The sequence below is a fragment of the Hippopotamus amphibius genome, chromosome 17 (genome assembly GCF_030028045.1).
Source record: "Hippopotamus amphibius kiboko isolate mHipAmp2 chromosome 17, mHipAmp2.hap2, whole genome shotgun sequence".
NCBI lineage: Eukaryota > Metazoa > Chordata > Mammalia > Artiodactyla > Hippopotamidae > Hippopotamus > Hippopotamus amphibius.
Genome location: NC_080202.1, coordinates 25,906,138 through 25,932,951, shown reverse-complemented (window position 1 = coordinate 25,932,951; position 26,814 = coordinate 25,906,138). Strand labels below are relative to the sequence as shown.

General features: G+C 41.4%; 1 protein-coding gene and 1 long non-coding RNA gene across 2 annotated transcripts in view; one reads left to right on the top strand and one right to left on the bottom strand.

The window, feature by feature from the left end:
- The window catches only part of RNF43 (ring finger protein 43), a 58,517-nt gene that overhangs the window by 20,745 nt on the left and 10,958 nt on the right, over positions 1-26,814 (bottom strand).
- LOC130839840 (uncharacterized) lies at positions 172-1,514 on the top strand. The gene is made up of 3 exons (XR_009049912.1): positions 172-296; positions 387-574; positions 858-1,514. It is a non-coding gene; the product is annotated as an uncharacterized LOC130839840 (long non-coding RNA).

Below are 26,814 nucleotides of genomic sequence, written 5' to 3'. Positions count from 1 at the left end.
GCCTGGGCTCAGCCCTCCAGACCCCACTGAACAAGCTCTTCCAGTTCTCAGCCCGCCTCCTTCCCATGCAGGAGGCCATGTGATCTCATTACCTCCTCACAAAGGGCATTCCAGGGCTCAACTGAGCCCCGGACGTATTCTATCCATGGCATCTCCTCCTCATGGGGTGTGTGCATTTGCAAGCAATTCTTTGCTGTCTCCTGTTTCCCAGCCACCCTCCTCCCCGCCCAGCTCTGCCACAGTAATCTCTTACTTCTCTGATTCCACTTACAGACCTTCACCCAGGCCTTGGACAGGTAACTTTACTGCCTGCTACAATTTTGCCTTTGTAATCAGGAACATTGGCCAGGCATCAGAGGCACCTTCTACCCATTTCCTCTTTTCAGATTTTATAATCATCCTCTCCTGTGCGACCTCCATTACCTGAACTTGGAACTACCCGACTTTTATCTCAGGCGGCAGGACACACCAGCATCATAAAGTCAGGCTGCTGTAGCTGCGGGGTTGGGAAAAGCAGACTGGACTGGAGTTGCTGCTTCTGGCTCTCAGCACCAGAACAGTCTCTGAGGCTCAGGTTGGTCATCTTGCCGTTTCTGTAAAGAGGTCAATGCTCACATCTACAGGTTAGAGCCTAATGGCAATTGTTTAGGCTTTGGAATTGTTTAGGCTTTGGAAACTTCTAGGCCTCGTTCCCACCCAAACCTTAGCCTGCATCTCTACTTCTTTGGGATGGCTGAGTTTCCTAATCAATTAAGTTGGGAGGCTGGAGAATTGTCAAGAGGAGTTTCCCTTTATCTATTTTGTTAAAATGCTTTTACAAGGAAAATGTAGTCCTGCTTAATTGTGTAATTTTTTAGGGTACAAAAGAAAATAATGTTCGTGGGATGAGAGAAGCATAACCTTGATGGAAAGGGATGGATGACAGAGGCCTCCGGTATTTCTTACTTGATCCAGAAAACCTTCCTGGGGGCAGGGATGCTGGTGAGCAAGAGGGTTGTTAAGAGAAGAGCTGAGGGGCTTCCCTGGTGGCGCAGTGGTTAAGAATCCGCCTGCCAATGCAGGGGACACGAGTTCAAGCCCTGGTCCAGGAAGATCCCACATGCCACGGAGGAACTAAGCCACGGAGCACAACAACTACTGAGCCTGCGCTCTAGAGCCCACAAGCCACAACTACTGAGCCTGCATGCTGCAACTACTGAAGCCCACGTGCCTAGTGCCCATGTTCCAAAACAAGAGAAGCCACCACACTGAGAAGCCCACGCACTGCAACAAAGAATAGCCCCTGCTTGCCGCAACTAGAGAAAGCCTGTGTGCAGCAGCAAAGACCCAACGAAGCCAAAATAAAATAAAATAAGCATTAAAAAAAAAGAGAGAGAGAGAGAAGAGCTGAAAGGACCCACCAGCTTCCAACAGAAGTCAGGGCAATAGACTGAGGGGAGGAACTGGGCTCACCAAGGCCCCATGTCTGGGGCTTTGCGTATTGCAGGCCCCTAGTATTTGGTGAAAAAAATGAATAAAGCTCAATTTGAATCCAACTGTCGTACAGTTTATAAAAGAGATGTGAATTGCTAACAGCTGAGCCTGGTCCAGACCTGTAAGGGACCTTTAAAACTTGCTTTACACACATGAGGAATGTGAGACTCACATTACAGATGGTTACATAAGGAGGTAGATAAAGGAAGCTGAGTTCTAAATTCAATCCCAGTTCCCTGACTACTCCACCATGACGCCTCCAGGTCTATATGTCAGGAAGTATTCCGTGTGGTACAATAAACATCAGCCGAGTACTACAATGCCTGGACAGAAGGCTTCAGGACCTACATTTCTAGAATTTTCCAAACTTGAATCAGTCTTAACAACAAGACAGGAGCCAGGTCTGTCTGTTCCTTTTCCCTCTGGGTCTAGGCTCTCTCTGCCCAGCATCCTCAGCTTCCTTCCTCTCCCCCGGGGCTTATCTCATCTCTTCTAGCCACGACAAGGCAGCCAGACCCAGACGCTGCTCAGAGATGCTTTCCCAGTGAATAGTCCACGTTTGTCTAGGATGAGAAAGGTGTGTCCTGAAATTAGAGGTCACAGAAGCTCTGACCCAGATAATGGACATTCAGCCCGACTGTCATTTCCCTCACTGTTTGCCCTGCATTAGAGCCTTCATTCTTCAAGTTAAAAATCCACCTCTCCTTCTCTCAGATCGTGTCCAAGTTCCATGATGGAACTGGACCTCTTTAACCTACGATGGCCCCATGGTGGGGTTTTCCTGACCCCACACTGCCTGGTGTCTTTGTAAGGGTGGTTCACAGGGTCATAAGCAGGAAGAAGAAAGGGTGGAGAAAGAAGAAAGAGCTAACTATCTGAGTTGCTTCTGAAATAAATTGATATCAGAGAAGAAACCTTACTTCTGGCAGTAACCAGACAAAGAAGGAGAAAAACTGCAACCACCCAAGAGGTAGAGCTTTTGTCCATTACATTCCCATATAGAAACAGGTTTTGTCCTGACTCAGTCCAGAATGACCGCTAGTTACAGGGGCACCAAGAAGCTTCTCATGAAGCTAGGAGCAAAGGAGAGGGAGGAGCCCATCTGATATCATTTTAGTTACATCAGTGCACTTTGGAAGGAAAGGCTGTGAAACAGAATACCAAGGCTCTGAGGCTCATCAAGGTCAAGACCTTAGAAGACACCCCAGTCATGTGGCTTGGACTCTTTCCCTCCACCAGGTGAGGAATTCACCTTGCCTCAAACTGCTAAGAATCCTACCAAGAGGTCCTGAGATGTCAGCTGAGTTCCGCCACTCAGTTAGTGACCACTGTTGCGAGAGCTTCTGACGCCTGCGCTGACCTCCATCCTACAGGGGGTACCACTTGAGGTCCCTCGTTCAGCCAGGTCTTGTGCAAAGAGGTCCCCTCCAGGACGGCTGAGGTCTTGACACAGGTGGCAGCATCGCGAGGGGTAAGACCTGCTCCTTGCATTTCCAGGATAAGCGTCTAAGGAGGCTTTGTACAGGGCCCTTCCCAGGCATGGTTTTCACTCCTACCACAGCGAGAGTGTTCACTGAACTCTCACACTTAACCCAACGTGCTGTTCACAAACAGCCTTGACACAGGCTGCTTTATTATTTTGCTATTCTTGTTCTAGCCAAACTCATGACAGAGATGGTAGGAATTTAGAAACCTGCTGGAAGCAGGGAGTGTTTGTCTGTAAGTAATTATTTAGATTAATATTTTAATGCTGAAAAGGCCAAAGACTAAAACCAGACAATCCTTGTGAAGAAAGACCAAAGAAATAAAACTTGAGGAAATCAGATTATTCATTTAAATATGCCAGGGGTGTATCAGGACTATCAGCAGAGCTACTCAAGCATTGCTAAGTTTGGTGATTTCAGCGCAAGTGTGTGAAATGGCTACATTAATCTGGTTGTTTCCTGTACACATTCCATGTCTTTCTGGCCTAGTCTCCTGCTCAGAGGTTGTAGGGATTTCAAGCTGCCTTGCAAACTCTGCTCCATACTGCTGTTTTCCACAACTGGCTTAGAAGCCCTTTGAGGGCAGATATTATAACCAAATGGGCCAGCTCAATCCAATCTATGCCCAGGGTTCTTTTTCGTTTGTTTTTTTAATTTTTTTTTTTTTTCAGATCTTTATTGGGATGTAACTGCTTTACACTGTTGTGCCAGTTTCTGCTGTACAACAAAGTGATATGCCCAGGTTTTAACGGTCACATTGTGAGTGGGGATGGGGTGAAGCTATTGGCTAATACACACTATTCTGTTTACATTGCAAAGTGGAAAAAAATATGGAACATGAGCCTGTGTTTCAATAAAGAAACAACAGAGGACATACAGGGATAGTTGCACTTAGAAATTACATCAGGAGGAGGAGGACAAAATGATTCAAGCCACGGCCAACACAGATGCCCAGAGTCTCTCCTCAAAAGCCACTGGGGTTTGAGATCAGGCCAAGGAGGCTTCTGTTCAGAAGAGGCAACAGTCAGGGGAGGCTTGTGTTGGAGGCGGCCCAAGGGCTCAGCCTGACTGCTGACAGCCCTTTGACCACAGGTCTGAACCCCTGTCCATGGGGTGGCCCTGGGGAAGAGGCCTGCTTTGGGGGGACTGTTTAATGATTTGCCAGCAAAGAACAAGGCAAACAGACTGCTGGCAGCTGCCTGGATGCGACAGGAGAGTAGAGTTTTATTCCCACCCATGGTGCAGCCCTCTAGGCAGAGGATAAAAGAAAAAGTAAGAGATGGTGTTGTAAGAACCTAGGAGGGACTACCATTTTGGGCTCAGCATTTCAGTGGGTCTCTATGGATGGTGCCTGGATATCTTGGCATTGGTGCCAGTTGGTATTTCCATCCTCTGAACACTTTATGAATTCCTAATAGCAGCATCTCTTGAGCTCCTAGGAACAAAAAAGTAAGATATCTAAATGGCCTCTTATGGCAGAGTTCTAGGCATGAAAGAGAATGAGACCAGAAAAACACTGTCTTTGCTCTGAAGAAATCTTTTCCAGGAAGTATATAAGACAGGAAAGTAGTTTGGTTCGCTGCTACATTCCTTTTACTTTCTCTTCTCACGAACCTTTCCCCGATCTCCCCGTCTCTACAGAGAAAAAAGTGGCACCTCCCCGTCCCCTGTGAGCCAGAGACTTCAAGATCTAAGTCCTACAGCTCCCCACCCCTTTTTGCCCGTGACCTCCCAGCCCAGCCCAAACTGGGTCCTTCTCTAATCCTCTCGCCAGCCTTTAGTCCCCCGGATTAAATACTTTCCCCCCATATAGTCTCCTAAAGTGATACATTCAGAAGTCTTAAATGACACTTACCTCGTACACTTAGCTGTGTCAGTGTTCCACTGTGACCCACCCTCTAACCCACCTCCTCCAGGAGAATGCCTGGGTCTTCACAGACATTCAACAAAGTGCTAGTCCTCTCCTCCTTCCTGTAAAGCAGATCCTGAGCTCCTTCAAGTCAGGGACTAGGTATTATTCGTTCCTTAGTACATGGTAGATGTTAAGAAAAAAATACGTGTTGAATTATTTGTTTTAATAAACAGATGTGAGATAAATAAGTTTGGTGGTTGCCTTGTCATTTGATCAGGATATGATTATTTTCAGATTTCTACTTCCTCTTCAGAAACTTTCTGTATATTCCCTATAAGTTTGTTTTAAAGTCAGCTTTATAGTATTTTGACCTCTTAGCAAGGGAGAGTTCTCTTCCTTCCCTTTTACGTGATGCTTAAATCTTCTCCATAACCCTGAACAAAGCTCACTTACTTTAGGAAGAACTTCTTGCTTAATAACCCAGCCCCAGGTACGTTTTATTGTCTTTCCTCAGGATCAATGTGCAGAGTCAAACATAATCCTTAATGCGTTCCCCGCCAAGAAAGGGGAAGAGCTCCTGCTCTCAAGAGACTAAAATCTGACAGCAGATCTATAGCCATGCACACATCTGCTCCTGTACAAGAGTCCTAAGACCGTCTGTGAAACAACACACGAGGAATACAAACTCACAGAGCACAGCACATACATACTGGGAGAACGTGGAGTGAACAGGTAGACGAGCTTACTCTTGCTATGTCCCTTTGGAAGCGCTCTCTTATCACTTTGGGTCCTTTAGTCTATCTCCTTGATTTGACGGGGAAGCTCCTTCAGGGCAGGAGCCATTTACAGACTATTAAAACAATTTTATTTATTTATCATCCCTATAGAATTGGCTCAAAGAAAGTCTTGCCCTCCACTGGCTTTAAGCCATAGTGTTGGCTGAGTGTCCCAGGTGAACTTCAGTCCCTACCAAGATTTTATGAGGACTTGGACCAGTGATCTGCATGGAAAAATTCAGAGTTGATTTACTCTCAACAGTATTCCACGTTTTTTCTGAGTGGGTCCTTTTCTCGTACCTTTGGTGGAATGAGGGATGAATTCTATTTATTTTCTCTGTTCTTTATACCCTAAAACGTTGATGTGCCTGAAGCCCAGAATTTAAAGACTTCGGCTGAGGGGCCATTTGATATCATCCCCTGGCCTTTGTTTCAGGTTGCCGGCAGCCTGATCAGCTCGCCAGCCGACTCTGGCCCTAAGTAGGATGCAGGGAGGCTACCTCACGCCAAATGTGACTGTCTGTTCAAATATTCCAAACATCCCCTGACTTGCTCTTTGTGAACTATGAGTTGTTACTCCCTAATTGCCCAAACCTCTTTATTCTTCTTGCTAAGTGCAGATACCAAAAGATAATCAAAGTGGTGCTAAATGGAAGAGGAATCTTCTCAGTTATCAAGCTAGCTGTGCTGAATAGATGTTCCTGTTTGCATGCGTCAGGAGATTCGGGGAGATGCCACCCTCAGACTTAATGGGTGAGGGAGTGCTTGGAGAGTTAGGGAGGGGAGCCAAATTCCTGGGTTGAGAGTTCACAGGGCAATGAGGACCAATAGCAGCACTTTTGATTTGTACAGCGTTATCAAGGTACAAAGCAACACTACCCTTTGTCCTTTTTTATTTTCACTCTGCTAATGGAACCCTTCACCCCAAATTAAGACTATTATTCAGCTTTGATGTTGCATTTTATATTAGCAAAGTGCTTTATAACCCTTCATTAGCTATTTTATTCTCCTTTATTAGTACCACCCATTTCACAGATTAGGTTGAAGAAACAACGCAACACATATTGAGCTTGCAACCAGGAATCCTGAATTCTGAGCGTGGATTTCATGTGCCAAATATAAGGAAAGCAGACTGGATGGACCACAGGAAGAATCACAGAGGAAAAGAACAGAAGCACCAAAATTATAAGAGCCCTCTTGAGAACTAAATGTCCAACGATTTCGGTCAAGACTTGAAATTTTTTACTTTATTTTCCTAGCACAAAAATCAAGAGCTTTTGCTAGCTTAAATTAAAAATGTGACCGCCAAACACATCTTTAACAGATAGTTCTCTGGACTGACTAACTTCTTCCATAACAGAGCTGAAAGCAGGAAAGAGAAAAGAAAGACGTACCTGAACTTAATGGTGCCAGTTGTTTCCTAAGAAAAGGGACTGAAGCTAAAGCAAGACAAATATCCCTAAATTCCTTCTGGGCTGTTGAATACCCATTCTTGACACTCTCCGCACTTGCTACTTATGACACGATGCTACTTCTCTGACTGTCCCTCATTTGTTGCCTCTGTTTCTTTTCTTCTTCTTCCTCTCATTTAAATGTAAGGACACATTCTCTGGTTTCTATTATCTCTCTCTGGTGTTCTTATTACTCCAAAATCTTCAATGATAATTTCCAAGTTTGTCTCCAAAGTCAAATTCTCCTGCACTTCAAAAGGCCTATTGGACATTATTTCTTTGTCATCTTACTGGCACCTCAAACTCAAATATACCAAACCTATGTACCATCTTCGCCCTCTACTCCACCCTAGACCAATAAGCCCTCTTTAACTTACCCATTTTTGTTAATGGCACCATCATTTTCCTAGAGATCCAGCCTGAGCACCTCAGAATCACTATAATTCCTCCTCCCTGTATCCAATCACTTAAACTCATATTCAGAAACCTACCTCCTTTGTGTCTCTGGAATCTGAACAATTACAATAGACTTCTAACCAGTCTCCAACCTCTCACTATTCTAAATCTCTATATATCTCTGCCAAAACAATCTCCCAAAGATAGCACTGATCATATCATTGTCCTGTTCAAATACCACAATGACCCTCTATTGCCTTCTGAATTAAACTCAAACTCAGCCTATCAAATCGGGGCTCTGGGACTTCCTAGGTGGCGCAGTGGTTGAGAATCTACCTGCCATTGCAGGGGACATGCGTTCGAGCCCTGCACTGGGAAGATTCCACATGCCACGGAGCAACTAAGCCCATGCACCACAACTATTGAGCCTGTGCTCTAGAGCCCATGAGCCACAACTATTGAAGCCCACGCGCCTAGGGCCTGTGCTCCACAACAAGAGAAGCCACTACAATGAGGAGCCCATGCACCACAATGAAGAGTAGCCCCCGCTTGCTGCAACTAGAGAAAGCCCGTGTGCAGCAACGAAGACCCAACACAGCCAAGAAAAAAAAAAAATCAGGGCTCTGCACTGGCTTTGGAATCAGACAATTTGGTTTCACATTTTTAACTCTGTCACATACAAGATGTGTGTGACTTTGAAGGGTGACTTAACCTTGAATCTTGGCTTCCTTATGGGTAAAAAAATGCAGGTACCACCACCCACCCAAGAAGATCATTGTAGAGATCAAATGAAATAAATGTAATTAAAGTACCAGCCATTCCTGCACATAGTAGGCACTCAAAAAGCACTAATTGCTTTCTCTTCCCCTCTCCCTTTTCAGCTTTATCTCCACTTCCCCCCAAATGTACAATACTACTTGTCCAAGCCCAACTGTATTACTCACTATTCCCTTACATTCTCTTGGAAAGCCTCTTACTCCTATCTTGTCACTAAAACATCCTTCAAGCACAAGTTTATTTATTTATTTATTTATTTATTTACTTATTTATTTATTTATTTATTTGGTTGAGCTGGGTCTTAGCTGCGACAGGCGGGCTCCTTAGTTGTGGCACGTGAACTCTTAGTTGCGGCATGCATGGGGGATCTCATTCCCTGATCAGGGATCGAACCTAGGCCCCCTGCACTGGGAGCTTGGGGTCTTAACCACTGCACCACCAGGGAAGTCCCAAGGACAAGTTTATATGCCACCTCTTTCATGAAGAATCTCATCTTCATCTAGAATGTCCCAATCAACTTGTTTGTATTTACTGTAAGGCACTTTTCATCTTCTGCTTTATATTCTCGACCACTACACTGAGGTCAGGGGTTTCCTTATATCCCACATAACATAGTGCCCTAACATAACAGGCCATCAATAAATGTGTGCTGAATTAATACTGAAATCTTGAGCTTTTGGTCTCCTGAGACTCCATTCATTTGTGATTCATACTTCACACTGAGAACTCTTTAGAAACAATCTCTGGCGGGATATCAGAATTTCAAACAACTTTAACAGAGAAGCTGAGTCAGTCTAGGATTAAGTTCAGTCCTAGTTCAGCCAACAGGAATTGTCTGGACCCTGTTCCTGCTTGCGATATCATAATTTGGCAACTTGTGTGAGCCATGGGGGCTCATTTGAATACACTTAAATGAGAACATGTTTTTGTCTTAGGAAGAGACAAGCGAAAATGCATGATACCTGTAAAAAGCAACCATTATTAGACTGACAATGACAATCGCTTCACTGGCGCAGGAAGGAGTCCCAAAGAGCCACCTGGCTTCGTAGGCTCCGAATGTGGCTCAGATAAGAGGTAACTATACCTCACTCTGGCTTTCATCCAGTCCATTTCCTCTTGGCCCAGTTAGTAGACAGGTAACTATATGACACCAGCCACCACGGGGTGGCTGGAATACAGGGTGGCTTCATGCTGCCAAATGATGTGGCATCAAGGTTCTGAATCACCAACCACAGGTGCATCGGCTCTTCCCCCACCCCCACCCCCCCCATAAAAAGCCACCTTATCTGATATTGCTGTTGACACAGTGACTACACTGAGGTCCTGGGCACTTTCCTTTGCTTCTTCTTAGTGTTTGTTCGGGTGGGTACCTCTGTGCAGATGCCTATAAATGAGTCCTTACGGTGCAGGAGTCATCGGGCACCCTGTCACCAGGCCATGCTTTTGCCTTTAGGTAGGCTGATCTCAGAAAGTAGCAGCATATCAAATTGCAAAGCCCACACCTGCCCAAAATGCTTCAGAGGCTGAACTGCCTTCCTAGCCAAATACCTAACTAGCGGAGTTGCTGTCTGCCACTGAGTTTATTCTTAGTCTGGACATTATCAAGCCTGTTTCTGGAGTCATCTTTCTCCCTAAAATATAGCAATTGCTACAATTTTCCCCAAAACCCTTTGTAACAGGGAAGATCAATAGCTCCCCAATGTTCCTTGTCAAGATATAGAGTGTCATGTGATGTTACTATTGAGTAGGAGGCTAGATGGGGACACTTGGAGATTTTAGCCATGGGCACTTCAGAATGGGCCTCAAATACGGCCTCTCAGTTGGCAAGTATTTGATAAACACCTATCTCCCTCCCAAAATTGTGTTAGGTCCTTCCCAGGAGCTACAGTTTTATTGGGGAGATGATACACACATATACACAAACTAACTGGTGGTACAAAGTGACTTATCATCAAGTGTCGCATGGTGTGGTACAGCCAATAGGTCCTATGGGCTCTGTGCAGGAGACAGATCTCAAGCCAGCCCTTAAGACTGACAGGACTCAAATAGGAGAAATAACCACGTAAGTAAAATAAACAGGATCTGGTCCATAGGCATCTGTCAAATGGATTTGGGGAACTTCCCAGCTACAGCCTTGAGAAAAAAACAAGGTCCCAAGTGAGAGGAAATGCAGAGTTCTTGACCAGTTTTTCTCAAGTCTTCAAGGTACGTGACTTGTATGACTAAAAAACAGATCTGCAGAAATAGTCTGGATAGCTGAGGTAGCGTCTACTTGCGAAGGTCACTGAATGACAAAGATAAGAGTTAGTTAGACCTTGCTGGCCATCTGTGAAAAAGGAATCATCCTAAATTCTGAAGCAAGGGCAGCTCATTATCAAAACAGTATTCGAAGCAGAACAATTTAGTATCAGAGTAAAAACTGCAGTGGAATGAAAAGAAAACTGGTGGTAGGAAAACCAATAAGAGAGCTGTTCCAGTAACCTATTACTGGCATGATGAGAGCTTGAACTCTGGTGGTAACAGTTAAAAGGCAAAGAGATGAATCACAGAAATTATGAAGGAAGTGTTGAAAGTACTTGCTGACAGATTAAACTATAGGGATGAAGGAGTTAAAGTTTCTAAACCTGGAGAACTGCGGGGAAATGTTGCATCAACAAAAAGAGGAATATAGGAAAAAGAAGTTAATTTTAAGCAGGGAAAATTTAGTTGTCTTGGGAATGCTGAATTCGAGATGAACATTTAAATACTATAAGCAATTTGAGATAAGAATTGGAGTTTGAGGGCTTCTCTGATGGAGCAGAAGTTAAGGATCCGCCTGCCAATGCAGGGGACACGGGTTTGAGTCCTGGTCCGGGAAGATCCCACATGCCGTGGAGCAACTAAGCCCGAGGGCCACAACTACTGAGCCTGTGCTCTAGAGCCCTCGAGCCACAACTACTGAGCCCACAAGCCACAACTACTGAAGTCCGTGTGCCTAGAGCCCGTGCTCCACAACAAGAGAAGCCACCGTAAGGAGAAGCCCACGCACCGCGACAAAGAGTTGCTCCCGCTCACCACAACTAGAGAAAGCCCGCGCACACCAATGAAGACCCAATGCAGCCAAAAATAAAATAAATAAAAAATAATTTATTAAAAAAAAAAAGAATTGGAGTTTGACTGAAAAGATAGGGCTGGAGCTACAAATTTGCCAAACACTGTTTATATCTTCAGATATAGTACTATTGATGTAATGTATTAAATGTTAAGTTTAATGCATGAAAACACTGAAGGTTAAAATGGCTGCGTAAATGAATCCTATTAAAAGTAGAGTTTGTGGTTATTGGTTCACTTGAACAGGTCCCACTGCAATAAATCCAGAAGGGAAGGTGCTGTGTGGGCTGCTACACTGGAGTGAAGCTCAAATCACTTAGCTTCTAAAATGATCTAATGCACAACCTAAGAGGTTCTGTAGCTCAGGGAAGGGGAAAGAAGAAAAATGAGAATTCCTAAAGGCAAGGCAACCTTGGAATCTCCTCTTTGAGGATGACACATAAACTAATCAAAAGCATTGGTTTTATTCTCATGTCCTATTATTAATTCTGTAGGCCAGCTAATAGATTTTCCAAAAGCAAGCTCCCACCTGCTACCTGCTGCTTAAAAGAGTTGGTAAGCCATTTGCCAAATGCCTGTAGGTAGATGACCCAGCCTTCAGGCCACTTAATCTCTGCAAACAGGACAAAATCTCTCGTAACTAACTGCCCACTTTCAGACAGTAAAGCCTTGGTCACTTCAACTCAAGTTGGATGCTCTGGCCCCGTGAAGGCAGTCGAGATTTTAAAGTCATCATGGTTATAAAGCAGGCAAGCACTGGATCTCAAAATGTGGTCCCAAAGACCCAGCAAAGTCAACATCACCTGGGAATTTGTTAAAAATGCAAATTTTCAGGGCTCACCTCAGACATACTGTATCAGAAACTCTGGGGATAGGGCCCAGCAATCTGTGTTTAGGGAAGCTTTCTAAAACTGATTCTGATATGCATTAAAATTTGTGAACCATTGATCTAAAGGGACCAAAATAATTGTAGGCAGCTTCCTTACTAACAGGTACAAGGAAAGGAATGAGTGTGGGATGCCAGAATTTAAGACTGATCATTTCCCAAAAGACAGGCTATACTCAGGTGGAAGAGCAGGAACTTCCTCCAGTATTCTCCATCATATTAAACCTGCAAACGACCTCAGAATTAACCAAGGCATTGAACTGAGTGGATCAGATAGCATGCCTCAAAGCTTCCTTGTATAAGTACCTTATAAATTCTGTATTTCTACAATTCTGCTGTATAAATGTGATTTAACACATCCTTTCAAAATAACCACTCTGTTTACCATGAACAAATAACAATGCTGAACGATTGGTAAAGAAACTTGATTTTGTTTGCTCTAGTGCCTCTTTTCTTCTAAAGGATTTCATTTCTTTCTTTAAGATTGAGCTGCTTTTTTCTATGAAATATGGGAAAGTACTGTCATCCTAGGTAAAAGAAAGGATTTACTGGCGTTCACCCTCAGCAGACCGGTAAATCAGAAGCAGAGCACAGGATGGAGTTCAAGTTTGCACATCCTCAAGCCATGCCTTCTTTTTTATTTTACACATGCTCTTCCAAAGCTACACTCAGAATCAGCACAGAAAACCTGGGTGGTAGGATAGAGGCAAACCCCAAATCCAAAATATGAAAAGGGGATGAAAAGGTGACCCAGAAAGCTGAGCAAAATGGAAAATGAAACAAAGAAAATAAGAGGCATGAGATCAGAGCTTTCTAACTAATAAGCCACAAGGACCCCAGTCAAGTTAATTATATAAAGCAGCTCCCTCCCACCCCTCAAAACACCCTTTTTTTCTGGAAGAATGTCTTATGGCTCTATAATTTTCCTTCAGTTGAAGGAAGTGGGGCATGTGTTAAGATATTGCTTTGTAGAGGATGACAATCTAGCTGCTTTACACTTTGGATTCTGCTGTCAGGGGCATAAACTTGGTCTTTCATGCTCACCTGGATTATAGTGAGTAAATTATTTTATTTCACTTGTTTTTTTAAAACCTTTGGCCCAATCTAAATTTTGCTCCTGTGCTATGTGGGACAAACCACTTCAGCAATAGTAGCCTTAAAACTAACCTGAACAACTTAAAATATATTCATCAATAAAGGGTCTTCTGCAATTAAGATGCTTAGAATAAGTTGTGCTTGGTTTTCCTGCACCATCTTCTGGTACCAGAATGCTCAATGGGGAAACAGGTCCATATCTCCACCTCTGTAAAATTCTACTTATCAGAATAATTCTGAAAGAGACTTACTGATTTCATTCACCAAACACCCAGAACACTCAAGATGTGCCTAGCAAAATTAGCAATTCAATGAAAATGGCAAAAGATGATGGATGAGAAACATAAAGGAAAAGAGGTCAATTTTTAAAAAGTACTGAAAAAAGTTTTCTCACAGAATTGGAAAGGAGCTTCTCCAAGCAGCCTTGTCCACACTGCTGTGAACTCCAGTAGAAACTCAGTATATACCGTATTTGGCGCTTATAAACGCTCACGGCAGTACTTATCTCTAGTATATGCCTGGTACTATCTTAAAGTCTCAATTAGTAAAGCACCTTGAGGGCAGGAATGTTTGTAATCTTTATGCTCCTTGGGCTCAGCATTGTGCCTTGCACTTTGGGTCTAGTCATACTGAATAACTTCAAAGCTAATTGGAGGCAGGAGGTACACTGAGGACCAAACTTATAATCAATTTGGAGTAAAGGGGCAATAAAAAAGTGAGTGGTTAGGTCGTAAAGCTTTCAAAACATGAACATGGGTAGAAAAATTGAGCTGAAAAATGAAATTTCCGTTCCCAGATGATATAAATCCTTCCCCACTATTTATTCCTGGTCAAGGTTTCTTGGGGTTTTTTTCTCCTCTTTTTTTTTTTTTTCCCTTCCAGCATCATCCAAGTGCAGAACAAACGGAAAGAAATGATTTAGTTATTGCTCCAATGCTGAAAGTTTGAAAGACAGTCCTTGGAGCAGGTTCCACTGTCCATCCCAGTGTGGCTTAGGCCTTGGTGGCTGCGCACAGAGGAACCACGGCTCCAGTGGCCCCAGTGGGGGCCAGTGCTGGATGCCTGGCTTCTAAGCAAGCGAGATGAAAGGCTTCTTCTAATATAATAACTGACGGCCTCTCAGTGCCGTTTGAACTGTTTACAGACTGAGTTAACGATTACAGGCAATGTGTATCTTGGCCAGGTGCCCGAATTTGTTACCCACCCATCAGATATTATCAAAGAGCCCTTCCATGCCTGGCTGGAGTCCTTCCAAATCACCTCACAGAGATGCCGACACAAAAGGAGGAGTGTTCAGAATGTGCTCTCTTTGCTGAGGCCAGAGCAAGAAAGTTAAAGTATCAGGCATGAATTAGCTGTGGACGGGGCTCAGTTTCCAGGACTGCTCAGGACTGAGAAAGGGTCAAGGTCAGTTCTGGGACCAGGAGAACCAGATTCTTTTCTAAGCAGTTTAGGAGGTGTAGGTAAGAGTCTTCACAGCTGACAGCTAGAGGATGATGGGGATAGGGGAAAAAGACCTGGAGATGACGTAGAAGTCTGCACTACCACACGATACAGAAGTCTCGAAGACAGATCTGTAAGGCTGGATTTATTATTATGGGGTAGCAGACAGAGAAGGGAGGGCAGTATGTTGTTTTTTCTGAGAGCAACGTACAAGTTGAAAAAGAACATCACCTAAAGACTAGGATAGAATGAGAGACTTCAAAAATGATAATAGCTAAGGGTGACCCTCTTTACTAGGGTGACTCCCAAGAGACTGGCATCTATCTGAATACTATCAAAATGTTTTTCACACAAATACATATGAGTTTCAATATAAGTATTAATTATGAAATACAATGGGAAACAAGCTAGCTTAGGATAGAGGAATAGATAGATTTTTGGGGTCAGCAAATATTAAAGAGCACTCAAGCCAGGGAACATTGAGTCCAATTATTATCTAATTACATGTTAACTTATGGACTCCAAAGGAAGCTAGCAGAAGTTTTGACTATTCTTTATTAAGTACCTATTGGCCTCTGAATACATTCGAAGGTAGAATAAATGGCAACTAAGACCTATAAGTCTAAAGTCAATATATGATAGTTGCACACTCACTCTAAAACTATTATCATTACTACAATTCTCTCAAAGAGGAATACCTGTCCTCAAAATCTAAGTATGCGCTATATGTTTTTTTATTTCCATACATGGTCGACATTGAGGGAACAGACATCACATAACTTATCACAAAATTCTTTCACAAGGAAATTTGGGGACAGTAGATGCAATTCATGCTCTTCTATCCATGTATAATAGTATAACAATACTATATACACATACACACACACACACATAGATATGAAATCATTGTTGCACTGTGTTTCCTTGAATTCCTTTGCTGCTTCCATTAGCTATGGTTGCTTTCTTCTCCTGTCCTAACCTGCTGGTAATGTTGCTATTATGAAGCAGCGAGTGACCCACCCTGTGTGGTGGGGGACAGGCCTTCATGTTCAAATACTATTCTTCAGACTATCTACTGTGAGGTGGAGATGAACTTGACATTACTCTTTTGATTACGGTGTAGGTCAGGAAACTGCCTGATTTGATTTTTGAGATTCATTGTAATGTTTTACATTTTCTATAATACCACAATCCATGTGCATTTACTGGCCCCGTGCCTTGATTAGAAACACAACTGGATACTGTTGGGTTGCTTCAGAGAAGCACTTCCAACATTCTCTGGACTCCTACCTACTGGGAATACCCTTCTCTCCCAGGGAAAGATTACAGTTCATTTTGACTTTTAAAATACAAATTGAAATCTTGGTTGCACTGAAATTGTAGAAAAATTATGAGTCAGTAGTAACCTTGAGAGGTAAAACTACAAAAGTAAATCCTCTCAATTGATGGTGAATTTTATGAAGAAACTCCAGACCATCCTTTAGAATCTGGCCCCAAACACTTCTAGAAAAACAGCCTCAAAAAGGGAAGAGAACATGTCTCTAGCCTGTCCATATTGGTGGTTATCAATGACTTGGCATCAGCTAGAATGAAGAAAAGTAATGCACTGGAAATTACACAAATGGAGAGAAATCATTTAGAAAGTTATTAGGGAAACAGAAGAAATCAAGTGAGTAAGAACTTAGAGTTCTTTTGCAGTTTTGAAATATGCAGAAACACGACAGTTCAACGATTCTTCTCACACAGCATGGGTGAGAGTCTACCTAGAGCGTTTACTATCCCCTGCTTAGAGCCCTTACTCTGTAAAGGGGATTAATACACAAGAAGCTCAAAGCAGGCCAACAAAAGGGTACAAGGACTGAGACGATTCACAGGCAAGGGCAAGGGCCACCTCGATGAATACCTTAGAGGATAACAACAGGAAGGCTACAGCGCCACAGGTTCCTCTCCAGTGACAGGGCTGCTCCAGATGTGTTGGCGCCATGGAACCCCAGCTGCATGTTCAAGCTTCAGGACTCGCTGGAGAAATGGCCCCCTTTCATCTTCCCAAGTCCTCTCGCCTTCAGGGTTTTGAAAATCTATGCAGGCTCAGTGGTTCAGCTATTTCACAGATATTCCACCTTATCTAGAGAGCTGAAACTCTGCCACAGGGTTCTCCGAAGTTGGGCCATGGTGCTAAGCAGGCAAGAATATCAAGAGGAAAACAATGTTCCTTATCAGGTTTCCATATAGTGGATTTGTGTGGACAGATTGACAATATATGGAAAACAGATAAGAAACACTGATTTCCTTCTTCACGAGCATACTACTACAACTTCTCTGCCTCAGTACCTAGTAAAACTAGCAAATATTGAACAGGATCTGAAACTTCTTTGGGGAAAAATATAAGGTAATGGCTCTGAGGGAACCAAATAGTCTGTCACAGCATGACCTGCCCATCCAAAGATTATGGAAAGGGTATTGTCAGTGTGAGGCAATGTGTGATGGTAAGTTCCCTAACTTTAAACATACATACGACTCAATTATTTCAGAGGTCTGGATCCATGGTAAGATGCACCCAAACCTACTATCATAGCAACGGCTATGAAATTATTCCTTCTTTTGAGGGATAGTTTATTACAGTGTACACCAGTGTACACTTGAACCCCTACAGATAGTCACAGTTCCCTGATAAGTAAATCAACCATGGCAATGAAATCAGAAAGCTATAAAACACAAAAATCTGAGAAACATCCTTTTGCAAGGAGAATCATGTAACTTAGTCTCTCACCATAAAGACCAAGTGTTAAACTCAAAAAAAAAAAAAAAAAACAAAAAGCATTAGACTGGTTTTGTAGCTTGAGAAGGAAAAGAAATGTGGTTTCTCTAGCTAAAAGTTTTCTAGATGATGCAGGAACTGCTGCTTAGAAACTACGTTCTAAACAAACTGCAAAGGGATGACTATAAACATTTCATCAACATATTACAATAAAATCCTCTAAGAAGCTGCCTTACCATTAAGGATAGAGAAAACCACAGATGCTGTGATTTCAGTTCTTCTCTTTCATTTTCTGTATTTTGTAATATTCTCTAAAATCTAAGCTTTCATTTGATAGGCAGGGAAAAAGGATTGTTTTCTGATGGGAAGACATAGCTGTCAGCATGTAAGCTGGCATGCAGTTGCCTGTTAATGCAGCCTGCAGAAAACTGTCTCCAGATGAATGATGGCAGCAACACACCAGCTTGTTCAACAGAGTGATGGCTCTCTGATGACATTCATTGAACACAGACATTGAACCTGGTACAGTACATGACATAGACGGGAACAGACCTGGTCATCAAAATCCCAACTGAATAAGACCAATGTGATGTGGAGGATACAAAAGTGGTGACTTTCCATAGTGAGAAGAGGCATTTGATCTGACAGTGGGCACAGATTTTTTTAGTGGCCCCAAAATGAAAATGAGAGAAAGAAAACAGAAGGACCATCATGTAGGTTTAAATTCTTAAGGAGATAGACAGCCAACACTGAGGTGAGATGGGTGAGTAGAACTTCACAGGAAAGAGAAGAAACGCAGCTCCAACATGGTAAATTTGAGACAAGGCTGAAACAGAAAGACGTCAGTTTGCGAAGAGATCAGACCTGCTTTTTTTGTGCTAAGTGATATTAACTAAGATTGTAAGTGGAAGAGGAGGCTTCAGAGAAGAGAATACAGAGGGGGGACTGTCCTAAAGTTACCCCTTTTGCATGTAACCATCTTCTCAATAGGCAAAATGTCAAAGGCCAGATAATTAATTTGGCTTCAGAAGGTCTCCAAAAGCAGCTGTTTTCAGAGACTGATCCAAGGTTTGCTTAAAGGAAGTAGTTTCTCCTACAGGACTGAAAATAAACACTCATTTTCAGTCCTTTACGTGTATATCATACAAACACATACATTACCATAGTAGTTTCAAGGTGGTTGCTTTTGCATAAAGCTAAACATGATGTTAATTTCAAATAATTTCCTATTAGCAGTCAATGTGATATACACCATCCTCATCTTCCATTTCTGTTGAGTTCCTTTGGTTCAGATGGAAAATTTTTTTTCCTATGTTACATTTATTTGGTGACATCTAAGCCGACAAATAAAAAAAAATCTGTGTGTCTACGTAGAGATGCTGAAATTGCGGTGGGGGCTGAAAAAAATTAACTCAATTGAAAAACTAGAGGAGAAGAATACATGTGTGCATAAGCAAACTTGATTGTAGTGTAAGCATTTAAAATCTAAAACAAATAATTCGTTAACTAGAGTTATGAAGAATGTGCCCACTTTTTTAAAATTTTTATAAAACAACGAAGTAACCCCACAAACAAACAAAGACCAGCAGCATTTAAAAAAAAAAAAAGTGATAATTCTACTCAATTCTCGAACACAACTGCCAGTCAGGGAACAGGATATTCTCATTAGCACAAGTCCTTGAATACAGAAGGCACAAAATAAAAGTCTGTGATTTACTCAGCCTTCCAAAGACCAGGAGGAAGTCCTTTTAAATTCAATCTGAATTTAAAACCCTTTCTAAAACGTATTGGTACTGGGAATTCCCTGGCGGTCCAGTGGTTAAGACTTGGAGCTTTCACTGCCAGGGCCCAGATTCAATCCCTGGTTGGGGAACGAAGATCCCACAAGCCAAGTTGCAGCCTAAATAAATAAATAAACAAAATGTATTGGTATACTTTACCACTTAAATACATTATACTGAACATAATTTAGCCTTTATTTAGTATCTTTGGTATCTTGTAACACTACAAGGATATCATTATGGTCATTTTTAGCATGAAATAATTTACATTCTGATGTACAGGAAACTGAAACTTATAGTGTCCCTAGGAAGTACTTATATTATTTCCAGAAGTTCTTATAGTATTTGTTTTTTAGATCCTTTATACTGGCTTCATTCTTTTAATTTATCTCTAATTCATAAGCACAGTACAGAAAAGAATCCTAGTTAATTTTGTATTTATTCTATTTAATGAAAAATTTCCTTTAAAACTCTGGTTCCAAGTTAGGGACTAGAATTGGAAATAAAAAAATCAAGTGATCAGATAGTAAATTAAGTTTGCCATCAAGACTGCCAAACTTGAACAATAGGTATCCAAAGATAGAAACCTCAACTGTTCATTTTAAACACATTTTCAGGCATTCCACCCATAAAAAATGGAGGCTGGCAGTCATTCATTCTTAATACCACACTGCTCAGGATCTCAAGACTTTGTCCAACAGCCTCAATAAATGTATAAAGATATCAAGAGGTAAAGGTCAAAAAAGGAACTAAGAATATCAAACGAGACCGCTGGAAGTGACCCAAAACATCACGTGCTGGGCTTTCCTTTTTAATGATAATTACAGTGATACTGAGTGTTTATCCATGCCTTTATTTCAAAGAGTTTCAAATGCTTTGCAGACATCTCTCACTAATCTTTATTAGGCTTTGAGAAGAAAACAGTTTTCCCCAAGAAGCACCTTCAGAGAAGAAGGACTTCCCAAAACCAACAGAAGGGAAAACATTTGCCTCTCTCCACCTTCCCTATACAGACATGCCTCCTGACTCCCCCTATGCCACACTGGGATTGAGGTGGATTATAATACCATGCAAGTGTTGAAAGGATAATAATGGTAATTGAGTTTGTTTCTAAAAGAGTTATAAGCTATGTGTATTTAATCATAACAGGGAACAGGTAAGTAGAAAAGATGAGAAAACCCATAATTACCTCTATCCCATCATTTACCTTTTTTTGAGGGGGAGGCTTCAAACCGGTAAAGTTACAGTATGGAATACTGATGTTCCATGCTGCATAATATTAGTCCCTGAGATGGCTCAGTGATGATCTTTACCTGAAAATGATTTCCAGGCCACAAATATTTGACAGGTGCTATGACTGAAACTGCTTATTCTCATTTTGATCTAATACTTCTCAGATGTGGAACTGGGAGTCTCGGGGACTTGTGGGATAATTTCCAAGCAGGCTATAGCACCTCATCTGCTGAGCTTCAAAGAACTACATGTTGGGACCAGTACAGTACAAGTATAATGGACTGGGTGAATTAGTTTCCTTGATAATCCTGAACTCCTTCCCTTCTAGCCCTTGGAAAATGGCTGCAAAACTGGACCGCTGAAGCTTCAGCAATCTGAGTAATCATTTTGGGGTAGCAGCCATTAAAAGAATACTCCAGAATTTCAAAAATGAAAACGTAAAAGTGATGCGTAATACGGTTCTAAGATCCCTCTGACTCTGAGAAGTAAACACTTAGAAAGTGGCTGTTTTGCGTCGTGTCGGTGATTATGACCTCACGGACCATGGAAGGAAGGGAATGGGCTTACCAACAGGCAAAGGTCCAGGGAGGGCAAGTGATTCACCATGGCACAAGCAAGGCAGTTACAGAACTTAAGTTCCCACCCTAGAACCTCTACACTATTAGTTACTCTCTAAGTCACCAAAGCTACCTGTTAACTACATTATGGTTAATCTAATCAGATCTTTGGCCCACAAAAATTTTAATCTAAAGCTTTGTCTTCTTAGCTACATAAAAAAAACAAGTAGTCTTGCTTAGTTATTTAGGATAATGCCAAATTGAATTCAAACAAATTAACTGAGCCTAAATCAATCACCCTCAAACTTAATATTTCTTATAGTAATTAAGTGAATATAAGAAAGAGCTCAAGTCTAATTACTATTAATAATACTACCTTACATTTGCAATCTTCAAAGACAATTCTCATACATTATTTCATTTCAGGTAGGCAGGCTATTTATTACTATTATCCCCATTTTACTCATGAGGACACAGACTCAAAGAAGTTAAGCAATTTTCCTTAAGGTCACAAAGCTAAAAAGAATCCGCACTGAGATTCAAACACAGGACTACTGAGAGCGCTTCACTGTAGGACGCTGCCACTCATTTCAGAATGCGCTGTATGCCTAATTATCACATTACATCATTATATGTGGATACTGTGCAACGAGCACTGTTTGGTGGGCATATTATCTTCAATTAGCTGATTGGTGATAAAAATTATGTGCTTAGGCCAGAAGGCCTCCAGCTAGATATAAAGTTAGAAGATAATGAAGTAACTCTACCCTAAGGGAACCCAAGAAATGCTCTGATAATTTGAAAGGAGAAAAGTCCTCATCAAGGAAGTTAGATCACCTCTACAACAACTGCCTCATAAGAGAGCATTCAACTGGTGGCCCATAGGGCAACTTACATATCCGGGAAAAGGAAAAAGAATCAGGAACAATGGTAGTTTCTCACTCCTGGAAACGCTGCCTGGTGTTCTGACTTCAGAGATACACTCCTGATGTCTTTTGGGTAGATCATACTCTCCCTCACACTTGCTAAGTGCACAGGACAATTTCCAAATAATAAATGACCAAATGATCCATCATCATTAAGAGATCCTCACAAAAATCTTGAAAACCAAGTGGACCAGAAAGTTACATCTCCTCCATCTGATAAATAGTAAAATAATCATTATTCAAAGTGATGCAGACTACCTTCGAAGTTAATGGGAGAACTAGTACTAGTACTAGTACTAGAACTAGTACTGAATTGGGACATCCAAGTCCCAATTTGGGTTGCATGTGCCCACTGTTCAGGTGCCAACTACTATAGTTTCTGGGTAGAGGTTGGCAATAGGAGAAAATCAGATCTTCCGGCAGTGCTTACAAGGCAGGTGCAGTCATAAAGAACTTGACTTTTGATTCCATTGTCTCTGCCAGGACAGGTGGTTTGGTAGAAGTATGGAATCCTGCCAGACAGGCTCCAATTCAAACTTCCCTTTAGAAAACAAAACAATAAAAATGGAAACAAAATGCCAAATCCTGTTCCATACCTTGATGATTGATACTGCTTGAAAAACTAGGGCATTTTCTATAATAACATTAATTTGGTTCAAGCACACACCAACTCAAGAGAAATGAGATGATGAAAAATGAAAGGTCAGTTGCAGGTTGGGCTCTTCCTTTATAGCTCAAGTCCCTATTTACTATGGTATATAAGTTAAAGGGACACGTTTACATTTCAGTGAATTTTCTCCATATATTCTTCGTGTTTAAACAACCTCAAAATTACAATCTAATATTGCATAGAAGTAACACAGGCAAGTTAGTACTACTGAGTGGAATAAAAACCTTTGGCAAATCCTGCCTACCCTACAAATCCTGACTTACTTTCCTAGTACTAGAAACTCTTGCATTTAAAGTTTTGTGAGCATGGTCTGTTGATGAGTCCATCAAAGAGACTGTATCGCTCTTAAAAAAAAAAAACAAAAAACAAACCTATAGCATGTTAGTTCAGAATGAAGCAAAATATAAAAGATTGTTTCTGGTGGCAAGGACAGATAACTGACATTTTTACCAGGTCTGTCTTCAGGGCAAGCCTCTGTGATTGATGATGTAGGCTCCTAACCACAAGGACACCACAGGAAGGCTCTGAGGAAGTGCTCAGAGAATCCTTGTGGGGGCACTGTAGCTGCCACTATTGAAACTGTGAGCATTTTTGGTGTTCCTGGAATTCTATTTCCAACCACTACTTTGTGGTTGCGATGAAGGGATAGAAAGACATTGGAAGTCTTCTAGAGCACATACTCTTTTCTGTTCATAACCACAGAGGCAAGATTAAAGTAACAAGAATGTACTTTGCCCAGGGCATAATTCTGCCTAAATCTGCCCTATCCATCACTTTATTTTTCCTAATTCTTGTTTTTGTTGTTGTTAATCTGCCTTAGGAAGGAAACTTAGATAATCTATAAATGTGTTCCAGAAAAACTTGAAAAACTTTGTGGATTCAGAGGATATTTAAGAAGGAGCCATAATCTGAGAACAATGCCCTATAAACGTCCCGAACTGCAAGAACCAAAACACCAAGTGAATCATTGTTCTTACCCAGAAAATAATTTCTTAAAGTTGCAGTCTTACTTCTCCCTAACTGATAAATTCTCCCTATTCAGGCCCCAGAGCTGAGACTATGAAGCTGGTACTTCACATGGTTGTGCCTTTTTACACCTGACACAATCAAACAGTTTAAACCCAGAAGTAAGTTCCTCCTTCATTTACCTGCCAAAACCTGAGTTCAGGCCCTCAGGGTGCTGAGGGTTTCCTTTGTGGGGGAAAATGACATCATCAACACCTCAGAGACACTAGGGAATGCAGGGAATGTGGCTCCAAATATTGGTGATATCATCAACTGCCCTGGGAGAAGCCCCAAATTCCCAAGAGTTGAAGTACTGAAGGTTAAAAAAGATGTTTTTTGTTTGTTTCAAGTTTATCATTGATATTTTGATGTTTCCTAATATTAGGTTTTTAAAAGGGTAGATGGAGTAAGCGTACCTCTTCCCTTGGTAGGAACCTCCAGAACCAAACATAGGAATTAAGTTCAGATAGAGCTGCTCAACTCATTTGTATCTTACTGGGGTATATCCAACCAAGGAAAAATAGAGACTTAGTTATATTAGGCTTCTCTCCCAGCTCTGAAATGAGTATATTCTTTGGGGGACTTGCTAATGTTGCAAGTTTGCATTCAAAATAAATTCTAGGCACTCACATAATCCCCCAGTCTCCTCCAAACTTTCTTTGATGTCCAACAACTAAGGACAAGGATCTTTGATTATAAAACAATTTCTTTGGTTGGAAGAAAATTCTTTGCAGGGCGTGAACAGCAGGAGAAAGAAAAGATTTTTCTGAAGTGCAAACTAGCTGGAAACCCCCTGGGGAAAGAATCTGATTCCCAGTCTTTGAGAGGAACGGGCCTGCCTGTACAAGCTGCCTCTGCTGCAGGCCTCTAAGAAGGCGCTTTTGTGTCTACCGTATGGCCCTCAGCAACAGCACGGCAGCCCTTCTCTTTTTTTTGCCAGCGGAAGTTTTCCAACTCTGGGGATACACAATGCAGAAAGTCACGGTTTAATAACAAGGCACAGTTACTAATCAGATGGCCCCATTTGCACTCCTCCCAGATGCCTCCAGATGCTTACACACTAAAGCTCCAACCCCCAACTCCACACATGAACACCTATCAGCTTTTCTGAAATCTTATTTCTAGCCTAACTGTTCAGCTTATTTCTAATAATTCAACTTTACAAAGTATTTTAGGATAAGATTCATCATCCTCTTTTTACTACTATGGCTCTAGGTTACCTCTGGCTTTTTCAAGCCTTTCCAAAGGTTCAGATTCACTTAGCTGTAGGTTCGTAATTGAAGTCAGTGTGGTTTGGTCACTGGGACAGCCTTGATGAAGGATTTAGAATAAGGGTCCTCAATCCACGACACATATTTTAAAATATAAAACTCTAGAGAAAAAGTGCTTTTCTGTGTTGTTAACTGAATGTAAACATAGGATAGGACCAAAGGACTAGAAACACAACTGAGTCTGGTGCATAGTTTTGCTACTAATTTGTTGTATGACTTTATGGAATTTGGTCAGATTTTTTGTACCACCTAAATTTTATCTCAGGGAAAAGAAATAAGCAAGTAACAGGTCCCTTTTGTGTAATAAGTCTATTTCTGAAATAAGTATAACCTCTAAATGTCTAGAGCTGGTTTTATCCCAGCAACCCTACCCCAGCAGATGAAAGGTTAAGTGACTTGCTTTTACCTTTCAAATGGTCATAAGGCACCAATGGACTTTTCATATATCCAAAGGGAGACAACTAAATTTCAAATAATCTCTAACGACAATAAAAACATATGATATATACCATACAGTTTACTAACTTCACCGCAGGTAATAATCTAATGTTTTTGTCATAGCAGACAGGTACATTCTTCTTGAGTTGGTCTCTGCAGCCCTCATATTATACTAAAACCAACCCAAGAGAATGGGAATAACAGATAAAAATGATTAAAGTCAACAACAATAATAAAAACCTTGGTATTGAAACAAATTTTCTAAATAGAGATGATATTCAAATACTTTTTAACCTTCTACACAGTCTTAGTATTTTTCTTTCTTTATGCAGTTTATGAAGAATTAAAATGAGCCAGTGAGATTATCAACTGAAACAGAACCCCCCATGTGTTGAATTCTGCTTAAAGCTAAATTTTCTGTTTTAATTTTAATAGGAACTTCTCATACATTTTAGAAAGTCAGTTTGCAATTTGAAAAGAAAGCCATGGTGTTTAGTTATTGGGACTTCTAAAGAAAATGCTACTGATGAGTATTATGCACACAGGAATATTTATACAGGCAATATTATAACCTATACTTAACTGATAGTGAAAATTAGAAGGTATGGCTGTTTGGGTTGTAGTGTCCTCTAGATTTAAGCTACTGGAAGTTGTCTGGGTTAAAATTTTACGTTTTTTGTTTATTTTTTTCTTCAATCATAGGGGACCTTGAGACAGAATTACCACAGCCATTTGAATGACTCCTGAGAAAACGAAAGCTGCCACTCTAATGCATTTATGCCTGCACTTCTTGCTTGGCATTCACCACATATCGCTTCCCGCTGTTTAAGTTGTATATCTCCTCAATTGGACTAAGCTAGGGCGCTGTTCTTTGTGTTCTCACAGGACCTGCCACAGCGTTTGGTACACAGTAGGAAACCCACAGTATAAGACATGGAGAGACTCCAGAGCAGCCCCCAATCTCGGTAAGGTTCTTGGCCTAGACTTCACAAAGAGCCTCTGTTGCTTTGAGGAGACAATCCAGGACAAAAGGCCACCTGGTGTAGGGATTCTGTGGCCTAAATTACCTTATGCATATGCACCATGTAAAGTAATGCCAAGTTGCAGCAAGGCATTTTTTTGTACATTTGTTTTAAAGTATGCCTTCTAGTTGACTACAGATCAAAGAAGAAAGAGACCCTGCGGCACTCCATAACATCTTCTTAATGAAATGTTCAGGGGGCAAATCTCTGCCAACATTTGCTTTTTAATCTTCTTGCAATGACCCAAAACAGTTTAAAATAAATAAAGTTTGCTAAAAATGCTGGCCAGTAAGATATGGCAGTAGATTGGCAGTTCTTTGACTGGCAAACTAGTAATCTCTCTGGGTTTATTTCTTCATCTGTAAATGAAGTGATTGGATTAGGTCTTTTTTCTAGCTTGAAATTTGATGATTATATTTTACAAATGGAA